This window comes from Drosophila navojoa, chromosome 4 (genome assembly GCF_054131105.1).
Source record: "Drosophila navojoa isolate 15081-1374.11 chromosome 4, UAZ_NAV_1.0, whole genome shotgun sequence".
Classification (NCBI taxonomy): domain Eukaryota; kingdom Metazoa; phylum Arthropoda; class Insecta; order Diptera; family Drosophilidae; genus Drosophila; species Drosophila navojoa.
In genome coordinates, this window is record NC_142892.1 from 24,342,360 (window position 1) to 24,356,160 (window position 13,801).

General features: G+C 36.6%; 1 protein-coding gene across 1 annotated transcript in view; it reads left to right on the forward strand.

The window, feature by feature from the left end:
- The first annotated feature begins 5,824 nt into the window (after window positions 1-5,824).
- The window catches only part of LOC108650333 (uncharacterized), an 87,568-nt gene continuing 79,591 nt past the window's right edge, over window positions 5,825-13,801 (forward strand). The window contains exon 1 of the mRNA XM_030387838.2: window positions 5,825-6,009. The gene's annotated coding sequence lies outside the window, so the exon portion shown is untranslated. The remainder of the gene's footprint in view (window positions 6,010-13,801) is intronic.

The following is a 13,801-nucleotide window of genomic DNA, read 5'->3' on the forward strand; positions in this document are numbered from 1 at the left end:
TGTTGATTACAATATGTTTGTATTCATCATATGCATAAGTTATTTTATTTTGTAGTGTGGAGGCTTTATTTAGCGATCCACAAAAGATTTATATCAGCTCGACTTTATTCTAATTAATAGCTATCAGCAACAGTTTGTGCGTGTTGCTCTTGGGTGAGTTCTTTTTGATACTGCCGGCCACGCGATCTGCTCCAAGAGATAAAGCTTGCCCATCATAAAGCTTTTACATTTCCGCCAATAATCGGACGCCACGTCAGCAACCACATGGATATTTGACGTTTGTGCTATCAGCTGAGAATAGCTTTGTGGGGACAAAGCTTCGAGTGATAACCACAGGGAGATTCAATGATAGTGCTATCAACTGAGAATAGCTTTGTGGGAACAAAGCTTCGAGTGATAGCTTTTAAGCCTCTGTATCGAATGAAGCTTTGGAATTATAAAGCTTTACATGATAACTTATATACACAGTAAATCTGAAGCTTTCAGGTCTAAACGTGCTCAAGTGACGCTTACTGCGTCATACCATAGTATACACGAGTATGCATGCCCAATTTCAGCTCTCTAGCTTTTGTACCTTTTGAGATCGACGGACTCATACAGACGGACGGACGGGCGGACAGACGGACAGGACTATATCGACTCAGCTCGTCGTCCTGATCAAGAATATATAAACTCTGTGGGGTCTGCGATGACTCCTTCTACCCTTACATACTTTTACACAAAACCATTATACACTGATTTCCCATTTTCCATGGGTTCAGGTATAAAAATATCCCAGAAATTAATAGATAAAGTGTTAGTTCGGCCTCAAATCAAATAAAATTAAAATAATGAATATGTGTATTATTATTGTATAAGATACAATAATTACGGTCGTTATATGTTAGTTATATCGAAGCTGAATTAGCAGCGCAAAGCAAGGATATAGTAGACTAATCATAATAATATGTAGCAACAAACAAATAAATACAGCAACTTAATTAATTTTGTTACAAACTTCTTTTCGTTGATTACTTGGACATTTTATTGAAATTAAAGTGCAATAGTCTCATTAGCTGTTATAACTCCGTACAGGCATTAAAGCATAGTCGCTAGCAGCACGAGAAACGCGCCTGTCAGTATGCAGCGTTTATTTGCTCAAGAGAGGCGCAGTCAGGGAAAGGAACAAAAAGCGGAGAGACAGTCATTCAGTCAGTCAATCAGGCATTCAGGCAGTCAGTCAGTCAGCCAGTGGATAGGTAGAGAGGCTCATCCGAAATGCAGTCAACGTGACTTTGTTTACTTGGCGTAGTACGCCGAAGCCGCATCTCGTATTTATGTGCACGAACCGCACTGCAGAGAACAAATGCACGTAATTCTGCTTACTTCGTAGCATTGCAAGAGTGCACTGTGCCCACCGACGGATTTTTTAGGACATTTTTTTCCCATCTGTGGTTGCGGTTGTCTGACGGTCAGACAGGCAGTCAGACATACCGACATGCCGACCTCTGGCCTTAATCAGAATCGACAGAGTAAAACTAAGGCGCCATTTTCTATTGTAGTCGCCAGGACGTTCGTTGTCTCCTAGTGACCAAAAAAAGTGTCCTGTTTGGTATTTTTGCTTTGGCTTTGCTTTGCTTTCAGTCTGCGCCTGCATATTGCATTTATTTACATAGGCCTGGCGGACTGCCTGCCTGGTTGGTTGGTTAGTTGGTTGGTTGGCTAGCTGACTGCCTGGATGACTTTTGATTTAAAGCTCTTAGGTCCTAACTCAATTCCCTTTCGACTATGTAGCTCTCATTCCACCAGGTGTGGTAACGTGTACGTGTGTGTGTGTGTGCGTGGCAGTGCAAAGGCGTGCATTGCTCCCTTATATCTATTTGCACATGCATTTGCGTGCTCTGCCCCCTTTGAGCTGAGTAAATAGGCACAGCGCTTGCAGCTGTCAGACTCCGACATAGTCCGTGACCACCATCTTTAGTTTCATGTGACCTTAGTTCAAGTTAAAGCTATGTGGGTTGCGGGAAAATGAATTAAAATGGTTCAGCCTTATGACTTAAAGCTGGAAATTCACTCACCTATGATGAGGTGGATGATGGAACGAGATTTTTACAACGCATTGATGGTCTGACCTTACGCTACCACATCAAGACTAAGAATAATCAAAGCGTGTCCTCATTCTATTAGACTCCTCCTATAAGATTTGATTTACAAAAACAATATACTTTTTTCATATAGGTATTATTAAGTCTATGCATGTATATCATGTAATCATTTATTCTTTCTCAAAAATGTAAGCCTTAATTAAGTTGAATATAAATGTAGAAGAAAGCTAAAGAAATCTTGTATCATAGATTAAAAATTACTAATAATACTATAATAAACCATGTCAAGCCAAAAACTACCATATATTTAACTTTTAACAAAGTGTATTGCAAAAATGTATATTAAATAGTGAATAGGAATAACAATAAATCAATTTAATGTCTTGTGTAATGGAATATAGATATCTAAAACTAGTATTGAGTCATCAATGGAATTTTCGGACGCTTGACGTTCACTGATTGCCTCCACGATTCGAAGAATATAAAAAGCCTTGTCAACAATTGTGACCACATTTTTGACTGCCAGACTGACAGGGAGATGGACCACTATTCTAAAGATTGCAAAGTTCTCTTTGCTTTATCACTTTTGCGGCACTCAAATTTCGAACTGTAATCAGAAGTGCAACCATGGAAAATGTTTTCACACTCGGCTATGTGGCACTGGAGAAAATATTTTGCTGGTAAACATGATGACCCCAAAATAAACAAGAAGAAGAAGGAGCGGATGATGTTGCTGATGATGAAGAAGATAGTACGAACAGGGGAAGAAAGGCACTCGTGCGCGCCAAAGAAGACGTCATAATAATGGCCGAGCTGCAGGAGGCTCGTAATCAGAGCCTCGAAATATGCAATGCGAAAAATCAACACAGCAAAAGGAGACTGCAAAAGAAGGACTATGGCGAGTCGACCTCAATTACCCTCGTTTTGCAATGCGAAAAGGGCTTGTAGCTAAAAATTAGTACATATTTACAGGCGTTGGCGTGAAAATTTGTCACCTAGCCCGACCCAGAGCCAGAGCCAGAGCCAGAGTCAAAGTCAGAGCCAGAGTCGGAGTCGGAGTCGGAGTCAGAGCCGGAATGAATGCCACTGAGCAAACATGTCTGTGTGTGTGTGTGAAATTGAGCCTACAGATATGCAACGTGCAGGTTGTTGCTATTGTAATCGACACTTGGGCGGCGCCCATCGAGGCAAACAGTTGCCACTGCTCAACGCTGCGACTGCGCGCTCTTCGGGGTGGCTGATTCCCTCCAGCAGGGCCCCAGTGCATTCGTAGGGGCAACAGTGCAGCCTGGCTCTCGGCTGCCTGGAAATATGCAAGCCTCTGATTGGCCCGCTCGAGTCGTGCTCATAAAACTTGCAGCAAGGCAGCTGATTGGCCGAGCTCGGCTTTAGGGCAACTTCCAGTGCGCATGCGACGGGAGAGAGAGAGAGCGAGAGCGAGAGAGCCTCAGGGACTTGCTCAGCAAATAGTAAGAGCTGCTATGCATTACAGTAGAGTTTATTTATCCCTTTTTACGCCGTCTGGCTGGCTGGCTGCTTGTCTCTGTCCATATATATGTACACATATTCATATACATATATATTTATATAGATACTTGTATTTGTGTGCGTGCGAACGTTTCTGTGAGCGATTCAAGTTAGGAGTGTGGTGAAAAACTGTTGGGGAATTCTGGTGATATTATTTATATTTTCATAATCATATGTATATCGATACTAAATGCAATTGGACCATTGTTTTTCTGGGGTCTAATTTACGAATATTATACACTCTATAATGGTTCAATAAAATTCTGGTACAGTGAATTAATTTCGATAGATCTAAAATGGGATCTTGGACTTCAATCATTTGTGATTTGTATTGTTCTTCATCACTATTTTTTAGTTTTATTTGTAATTGATTTACCCAAGCCTTTATTCCCATAGACGTGTTTCAACCCCCAAAAGTTCTCTTAGATTTTGCTGTCTCGCTCTCTCTAAATATTTACTCTTTAAGAGAGACTACACAAAAGTCTACACAAACCGAATTTCAACTCGGCGCATCACACATTAGCTCAACAGCTTTTGTACACAGTGCGAAAGTAGAGGAACTTTATTGAAATATTTCTACATTGGGATGACAAAATTTCTTATATATAGTAAACTTTTCAGGGCGTTAAGTGTACTTACACTTCAATTACAAATTTAATAAAGTCTATAGAATAAACATGTATTTATGTTTTTGCATAGGATAGAAATATTTTTCAGTGCAGTGTATGCGGCAAAATCGGAGCTTTTAAGCGAAATGCTGATAGGTTACCGTGAGCGTGTAGAATTTCTTTGGGGATGTTTGCACTTGTTGCCGTTACTTGTATTGCAGAGAGCTTAAGTTGCGGCGAATTCAACCTGGCAACATGTTCGAGCTCGGCTTCTCAATGAGCTGGTCAACCGCTGAAGCAAAGCACGTCACAGAGTCCTCAAAGCAGATAACGAATCCAATATCTAAATTATTAATTTAAGTTGAGTGAGTTTTGTCATTGGATTCAGAATCACGGTGAACTGAGAAGCTGGGAAGCTGTCCCTCTCAGTCGATACATGTTGCACGCAGTGTGGATGCAACACATCTTCATTATTGGTCCAGGCTACGTCGGCTGGCTGCAATCGTCGTTAGCTCGTCGTATTTGCCGAGATTTGCACTTGGCCAAAAGCAGCAAGAACAAGCGTGCAGTTGTTGGCAGCAAAAGCCGTTATCTGGTGGCCCTACGACTTCGCCGTCGTCCATTTGCCGGTTCGTTGTGGCACGTCGTCTACCGAAATTTCCTTTTCGTCGTCCTGTCGGCCGTGTCGCTTCGTGTCCTCGTGCATTTGCTGGGTCTCGTGCTCGTTGCACATTCGCCACACTCAATGTCAAAGCAGCAGATTTTTTCGGAATGCGTTAAGGATCAGTTTTACGCGAAATACGGTTACGAAAGGTTGCTGACGACAAAGAACCGGCGTCTGAGCAAACATTCCTCTGTCTTTCTTTGTGCTCCTGCCCTTATGTGTGAGTGTGTGTGTCCGTGAAGTCGAAAACTTTACCGCGAGATTGTGCAAATGTCTGGCGACCTCAACGAAATGTAAATTAACGCCTCCGAGTAAACTGAGAACTGACCTAAGCCAAGGCTCTTCCTACTGTAACTGACCTAGGACACGCCGAAGCTCATGTAGAACAAAGCTATAGAAAGAACTTTTGCATATCTTTGGTACGAAATGTTTTTAAGGAACGCATAATTATTCAAGAAGAAAGTACATTTATGAGAGTGCTTTAGAGTCTTTGCAGCATCTAAAAAATACTAAATCTGAATAAGATAATTCTATATTGATTAGTTAAGTTAGTACATACCTGCACTATATAACATAACTATATATATAAATATATGTAGACGTATACAAGCATGTATATAACTATTCCTATAAGATATAATTTGATTCGCAAGTAAGTTTATTTTAGGAAGAATCTGCATTCTGAAATAATTCTTCCAATAAAGTCAAAATTTATGAATCGCTCGCTTAACTAACTATGGTTGTGAAAATATGCGAATTGACGGTCCGAAATACTTCAATGATATTTGAACTTTATCTTGGCTAAATAGAATCATCTATATTTCCCAGTAAGTTCTGTAGAGTTGTATTCGCTTACAAATCAGTGAATATTAATGTATTCAATCAGTATTCAGTAAATATTAATGCATTCTCATATCACTACTCAATGCTAGAAACTAATGGAATTTTGAAAACGTTCGTAGTGTTTGAATTTATAAGTGTATTATCTAAGCGAAAGTGTAAATAACGATTCTATTTAATATCGCGGAGCTTCCTCTGACGGAAAGTGTTTAAGCAAGTGAAAGAAGGTTAATTTCCATTTAATTTCAAATATATCATCATAAACTGCATATAGATTGCGCTAATGGTAAGCATTACAAAGCTTTAATATATAAATATAATAAAACAATAGTAGGCATATGTTTTATTATGTGATCTTGTTTCCTATAAAATCTTAGAATGCCAATCGAATACTTGTAACATATTTTTGATAATATTGTGATCAATCTTCTTTGCATTTTATTAGGTAACATAAAATCTGTTTTAAGATATGACTTTCGTTGAGATAGGTGACATAAAACATAGTTTTTAAATAAGTATATGCAAACAACATGTAAAAGAGTTTTAAAATAATATTGGCTAGCGAGGCATAATTTGATTTTTTCCTCTGCGATTTTTGTAGTTTTTAGTTACATTTTAAAGTTAACAAAATAATTAAAAAGTTTACATACGATAAAAAAGCCTAAAATGATCATATATGGGAATTAATGTCATAATATACTTCATAATAAAAATATAAAAAATTACAAAAAATATACAATTTTTTTTTTTTTTTTTTTTTTTTTTTTTTTTTTTTTTTAAATAAAACTCATTATCAAGGCTACATTTTGGATCATAATCAAATGAGCTCCAACACTTTAAATAGTAACCAAGTTGTTGTAGCTTTGTTGTGTTATTATTGATTTACTGTTCGTTTCTTGACACTTCAGTTTCAATTAAAACTTGACAGAATTGCCTTTAGCTTACAACTGAAATGTCTGTCAGCAGATGAACCAAGCAAAATGTCAACATCAGCAATTCTAGAACTGACTGCAGTAAAGGACTTTTGCTCTTGCGCCCAAATCGCATCGCTCGCATGAGATGATTTGCATGAATAGCCACTAAATGACATGCATTTTCAATTGCCGCAAACTGTGCCGAGTCATTGAGTCAATCAATGGGCCTGCAGTCGTTGATTAAAGCTCATCTCAGCAATATCTTAGCCAATGCAGGCGATGTGAGGTGTAGATGCATTCGATATGCTTCCATAAGGCGAGCCCGCAAAGACAATGCTCGATGGCTGAATGCAACAAAGAAGCAGCAGAGGCAGCACTGCCTGAGTACGTAATCAAAACATTGCATTAAAAACCAACGGCTCGCTGAGAGACGAAAGAGGGAGAGAGAGTCCAGTTGATAAAGCAAACAAGTCTGACACAACAGAATGTTGACAAAAAGCGTAAAAATACGAACAGCTCAATACTGTACAAAATGAAAAATCCCACAGCACAACACAACAAACACAACAACAACAACTACAACAAAATGATTGAAAAAAGATTCCGGCTTGCCCATACAAATAAATATGCAGTCAAAGGCAATCAAGCCATGTCGCTTCGCTCCTCAGTCTAGCCGCAGTTGTCGATATTTGATTTGAAAAACATTTCAAAAAATACAACAAAAACCGAAAATTGCAACGAAAATGAATTTGATTTTTTTTTTCGTTTTCGAGTTGTCGCAACATTGCCATAGGCATCCTCGCAAATAAATACCGCCAGCAGAGGCTCAACAATTACCATCCGCATAGTCATTTTGTGCCATTGAAAGGAATACCCTGGAATCAAACTACCAAAGGGTAAACTTATTTGTAAGGTAATAAAAGCTATACAAATATTTGAAATCTACATTAAAGAGGGTTAAATATACAAAGAAAGTCACTCAAAACGTTTTATATAATAGAGATATATTATTGAAAGTTCTACTTTTTCTGTAGTACTGTATCAGTATTTATATACGGTATTTGCATTATTCTGATAGATTTACAAAATATTCAGACTGTTCGTAAGTTGATATTTTAATTTGAGGGCAACATATAACTATAGACAGTATAGTAGTAAATACATATAAACATAGTTTGGTTGTTTTGTTTGAATATAATCAAACTGATCCAATTCGAGAATTACAAACACATTTTTACAATTGGAGGTCTCGGCTTAGAAGGAATGCTTTTCATTATATCAATTAAAAGTTGCTTTTACATTTGCCAATAAAAATATAAAATACAATTCTGATCTCAACTTCTTACATATCCGACATGGGAACTGTTTCGTTAAATTTTTTTTTTTTTTTTCAATTTAAGTTTTGATTTAGCTGAGCGTGCCATACTTTTGTTCAATTTACAAGCAATTTCTATTGTGATGCATTTCATATGATTTACATTTATAGTTTTATATTTGCAACTAACAAAACAATTAGTTTTTTTTTTTAATAATATAGAGGTTAGAAAAAACTAAATAAAAAATATTTTTCTTTGTATGCATTGGCCACACAAACCTCCTATTAAAACAAGAATTCATAATATACATATGTATATGAACAAATTTAAATTTATACTCGAAATACATTTCATACAAGTACCTAAAATTTTTTCACTAGATTACAAATTATTTATGCAAATCATATTTTACTTTATGTTTGTTCCTTTTACATATATTTATTTATTTATTTATTTTTTGTTATTAAGAAGGATTCACAATTATATTAAACCCTGTGTTCGAACCATGAAAGTCGTACACGTAAGTGAAATCAGTATATTGGTTTTATTTTTATAAAAGATGAATGTAAGTGCAGACTGAAGTAAGCCGAGTGAAGAAATGGATATTAAATGAGACTATGACTTTATATACTTTAAACAAATATTTGCCTTTCATCGAAACTTAGGGAAATTAAAATTAAATAAATTATCCTCTAAAAATTCGTCTAGCGATTTAATTTTTGAATCCAGTTTTTTACCTGTGTAATATTTTAAGGACTTTTGACTAAAAAATCAAATGGTGTAGTTGTAAAATAAAGAATTACCCATAAATAATTTTAATAATCTATTTTACATACGTAAATATATGTATGTATGTATGCATTATGCTAATATGTCTATATCAAATTATCGGCTGAAAATACCTATCGAATTGATTTATTTTTTATGAAGTTGACAATTTGTCTATTAGATTTTTTAATTTCTGAATAGTAATAAAGAAGTATATTCAGTATGAAATTAATGTTCATGTTCATATTATGAGAATTTGATTGTTGAATAATTTAATTTCTAGACGTACAATCTCAAATTCAGAAAGTAATCATAATGTTCAAATGTATGTATATTCCAAAGCACAAGTCTCTAGTATTTGAAATATGCATTTTACAAATGAGGGTGAGTGGGTGGATATAAAGGTGTGGGGTAAAAATTAGCAAAAGCCGAAATTCTATAAAATGAATATCAATATATATTTAAAATTTTGAGACTCTAGCTTTAAAGATGTAGGAGATATAATTTTATAACTGATTTTCGATAATGATTTTATCGATAACAAAATAACAGAATGAGCTATCAATTTTTAGTGATAAACTCGATATGCGTGCGCTATGTACTAACATTTTTAAAAAATTGGAAGTCTCTAGCTCTTATATTTTCTGAAATCGACGCGTTCAAACATATGGACAGACGGACAGACAGACGGACAAGGCCACATCGACTCAGCTCATTGCCCTGATCAAAAACATATATACTTTGTGGGGTCTGCCACGCCTCCTTCTGCTTGTTACATACTTTTAACAAAACCATTATACCCTGATTTCCCATTTTCAATGGGTTCAGGGTATAATAAAAAATCTCTTCCAAAACATTGCAAGTGTCTCATTCTTGGCGAAGAACTATTTAAATATGTAAGAAAAAACAGCTACAATCATCAAGTTTTGTAGGTCCTTGTACCTCTATGATTACGTCATCAACTATTGCAGTATAAAATTCAGCTAGCGGTTTTATGACTTTTAAACATTTATCTCGTTAGGTCCGCACAAACCTAAAATGTGCATAGATTTTCTCTTGTAAATTATACTACCCAAAAGAAATAAATATGTACTAAACTCACAATTTATCCGATCTATTGGTCAATCACATGGAGAACTTTGTTGAAGCGGCAAATTTTTCGAAGAAGGAAACTGAGTTCAAACAGGCAAAAAATAAACAGAGCAAAGAGTGGTTCGGGGCAAAAATCGTTCAAGCTCCTGCAGCTATAAAAAGTTCAATGATCCGCAATTAATCGTACATGACAATACGATAAAAACGTTTAAGAAAAATTATTCTTGTATACCTTCTTAATTTTTCTGAAAGGGGCTGTTTCTGGTCTGTAGCTGCAGCTGCAGCTGGCTTTGTTAAAGTTTCTCAAATGTGTTGGCTGAGTCTCAAATTGAGTTGGAGACTCGAAATAAATGCGCACTTTGTTTTTATATATCCAGGATATAGGAAACATTTCAATATTTGACAGTTGTGGGAGAGTTTTGTGATCAGTAAATTTGTTTAATTTGTCAATTTTGCAATCGGAATTGCGTTTCCTAATTAACAATTTAAATAAATCGCGCAGCGTTTGTAACGTTCATTGAATGCCATTTAATTGGAAATTTAATTGCTTTTGTGGTTGAAATGTGCTGCGAGTGCCACCTTCGCCCTTCCCTCTTACCTGTCGCACCTAGCCCTTTGCCTTTCACTTGAACATTTACCTGGACCAGGGACAGTTTTTTTCTCATTGTCCTTTTTTTTTATTGCTGTCATGCATTCATATTTGTGGAGCTTTTAATTTAGACGTGTCGTCCATTGAAATCCACCACTGGTTGCTGCCTCGTTTGGCTTTGTTGTTTTAATTATTTGCGGTTATATTTATTTAAATATTTACCAATTCAATTAGGGTCTCAATTTTCATTCTGTTCGGGCTATTCTGGGCTGGTTTGGTCTGGCTGCGTAATTTACTATTGGCGACACTTTTGATGACTTTAATTGACTTTGCCATTTCCATGGAGCGGTTTTATTACAGTTTTAAAGCGACGATTCAGCGCTGACGTATGATTTCAATTAATATAATGTCATATCTGACAAATCGTATCTGCAGACATCGCTAAGGATCTAAAGACGAGTCGAGACGCGACCAGCCAGGCAATAAGTTAACTGAAAACCTCACAGACGAACAACTTTTTTGTTTCTTTCTTTCAGTCTTCCTTTTTTTGTAACTTTTTTTTAAGAGTTTTCTTTCTTTTTTTTTTGCCCACATGCAGCTTCTTTTGGCTGGCTGCGTGCCAATTATAAAAGTGATTTTGCTGTAAGCTACACGTCCCAAGCAGACATAAGACCCAAACATACACGCACACCCACCCACCAACACACGCATACACACACTTCCGTCAACGGGAAGTCATAAGACGTATGAACTTGTCGCCAGGCGGAGGCCAAAGGCAAAGCCAAAGCCAAAGCCACGTCAGCGGCAAAGTCGAGTGACGTTTTCTCAGTTTGCGCTCGGCCAAGAAATGCGATAAATTGAATGACTGACGATGCCGTAAATACTTTTTAGACATGTCCCGATGGCCGGGAGAAGCTTCCCAGGACTGTCGCACAAGTCGCTCGGATCAATTTCCAAATGCAGCAGACAAATTGCGCGTGGTAGATTTTTCCTTCATAGTTGTCATTCACTGACAAGGTGCGAATACATATATAAGCCAGACCCCAGCTAAATGCGATTGCAAGGCATGTCTGCTAGAGTCGTGACAGGGTTAAGCGATACCCAACACTCAAATAGATTTCCAAGCTCGCCGAAGTTTTCGAAAACAAACAAATTTCTAATCTGCCAGCTAACGGCATGTCGACCCAGATTTCGCCACTGAAATATTTATTAGAGTTGGGCTTAAGACTAAGCAAGTAAGTTGGATTTTCAAGAGCTTACAATTTTATATATACGGAAGAACAGTATTACACTAGTTCAGTTATAATAAGGGAATAGAGTAGTGTCATGTTTAAATTATATACTACTCTTATTGTAGATTATATACAATACTCACATACATATATATTACAGCAAAAATCACTGATAGCACTCTCTCTTTTCTAGTGGTTCAGTTTCTACATTTACCAAAGAAGGTATTACAGTAAATATATAATTATGAGCGAATGCCGTATTTTACATAGACTCAACTCGATTACCCAGCAGCTTAAGCAGTGCTGATCTCGGAAACTGATTATGGTAGACACTTCAAATATTTTACGTAATTTGCATTGAACGAGTTGGCTTTAAATGATTGATTAAATATTGATTTAAAAATTTGGTAATTTTATTTTTTGCAATGTCCGTCTTGTTGTCCGTCCGTCAGACGCGTCTGTCCGGCTGTCCGTCTGTCCGTATGAACGCAGTTTATTTCTGCGAGGTCAGAGACTTGAAATTTGGAACACATACTTGTGTATATCTCCGATTCATATCAGATCAACCGCAAAAGTTTATATATCCTAAAGCATAAGAGCTAGAAGCTTCAAATTTGGATAGTAAATTTACTAGTAACCTCCGCTACCGATTCCCGAAATAATATTGTTACGCTTCTCTAGGGGCGTGGCGTTTAAAAAAAAAATACCCTATAATTTTTTCATTTTTTGAGCATCCAAATTTTATAGCTAGGTCAACGTTAGCTTGTTCCATGAGCTGGCCAAAAATTAAGAGTCTACGCTTAGTAGGGGCGTGGAAGATCGAGAAAAACTGAGTTTTCTACAGTATTAGAGTAAAACTTGGCTACTAAATTGCTTATAGGGTATGAATGAGTATTCTCGACTGCCCGAATGCAACATTCTTACTTGTTTTATTTTGTGAAGGAATATCGAAAAGACAGTTTTCATTATTACATTCCAATTATTTCGATTCGTGTGTATATACACATGTATATGGTATATGGTATATACACAGGGGGTGGATATAGGGGTGGGTAAATTTCAACAAAGGCCGAAATTGTATAAAATGCGTCTTAATGATATGCGCGCTATATATACGGACATTTAAAAAAAATTGAAGTCTGTAGCTCTTTATCTTCTGAGATCGACGCACTTATACATGGGGACAGACAGGCAGACGGACGGACAGACGGACGGACAGAAAGACGGACAGGGCCAAGTCGACTCAGCTTGTCGCCCTGATCAAGAATATATATACTTTGTGGGGTCTGCCACGCCTCCTTCTGCCTGTTACATACTTTTAACAAAACCATTATATCCTGATTTTCCCATTTTCAATAGGTTCAGGGTATAATAAAAACGAAATTTTATAAAGTACATATAAATTTACATATAAAATTTAACGGCATAAAAGATGTTAGTGATTAATTAAATTGTTTATTTTCGAAAAGATTTTTAATCGATAAAAACAGGGGAGGGCTATCGCTTTTTGGAGATAAATCCGAAATTCGCGCTATATATACTGACATTTAAACAAAATTAAAATCTCTAGCTCTGGTGTCTTCTAGAATCGACGCGTTCAAGCATACGGACACACAAGCAGACGGACACGGTTAAACCGATTTCCTGATTTCCCATTTTCAATGGTTTCACAGTATACAAAAAATAATAATATTTATAATGGATGAATAAAATAATAAAACTATAATAATAACAAGTCTATTATCAGAAGTATACAACATATAATCTACATATTACATACATATTGAATTATGTGTTGAGAAGTCTTTAGAGAAACCCCTTTTATTTTACATATTTAAGTACTTAAGCATCGCTGATTGATGAGGGTTCAGGGTATCTCCTACTCCAGAAGCCTCAACCAGTATTGTCTGTCTTGCTGCTTTATAACATCTTAAAAATTTCAATCTTATATTCAAATGAATTGATTTAGTTTGCTTAACTTGCCTTAAACAGGAATACATAGTCACGCCAATACACGAGTACTGGTTAGCAGGGAGCATCATGGCAACTATTTTCGATGGGCTTTCAGTTACGCAACTCTCTTCTCGGCTCAGCTCGGCCCAAGCCCAAGCGCAGGCCCAGGCAGACTCATTGAAATGCATGAAACTTACTCGAGCGTGGCTTTTGT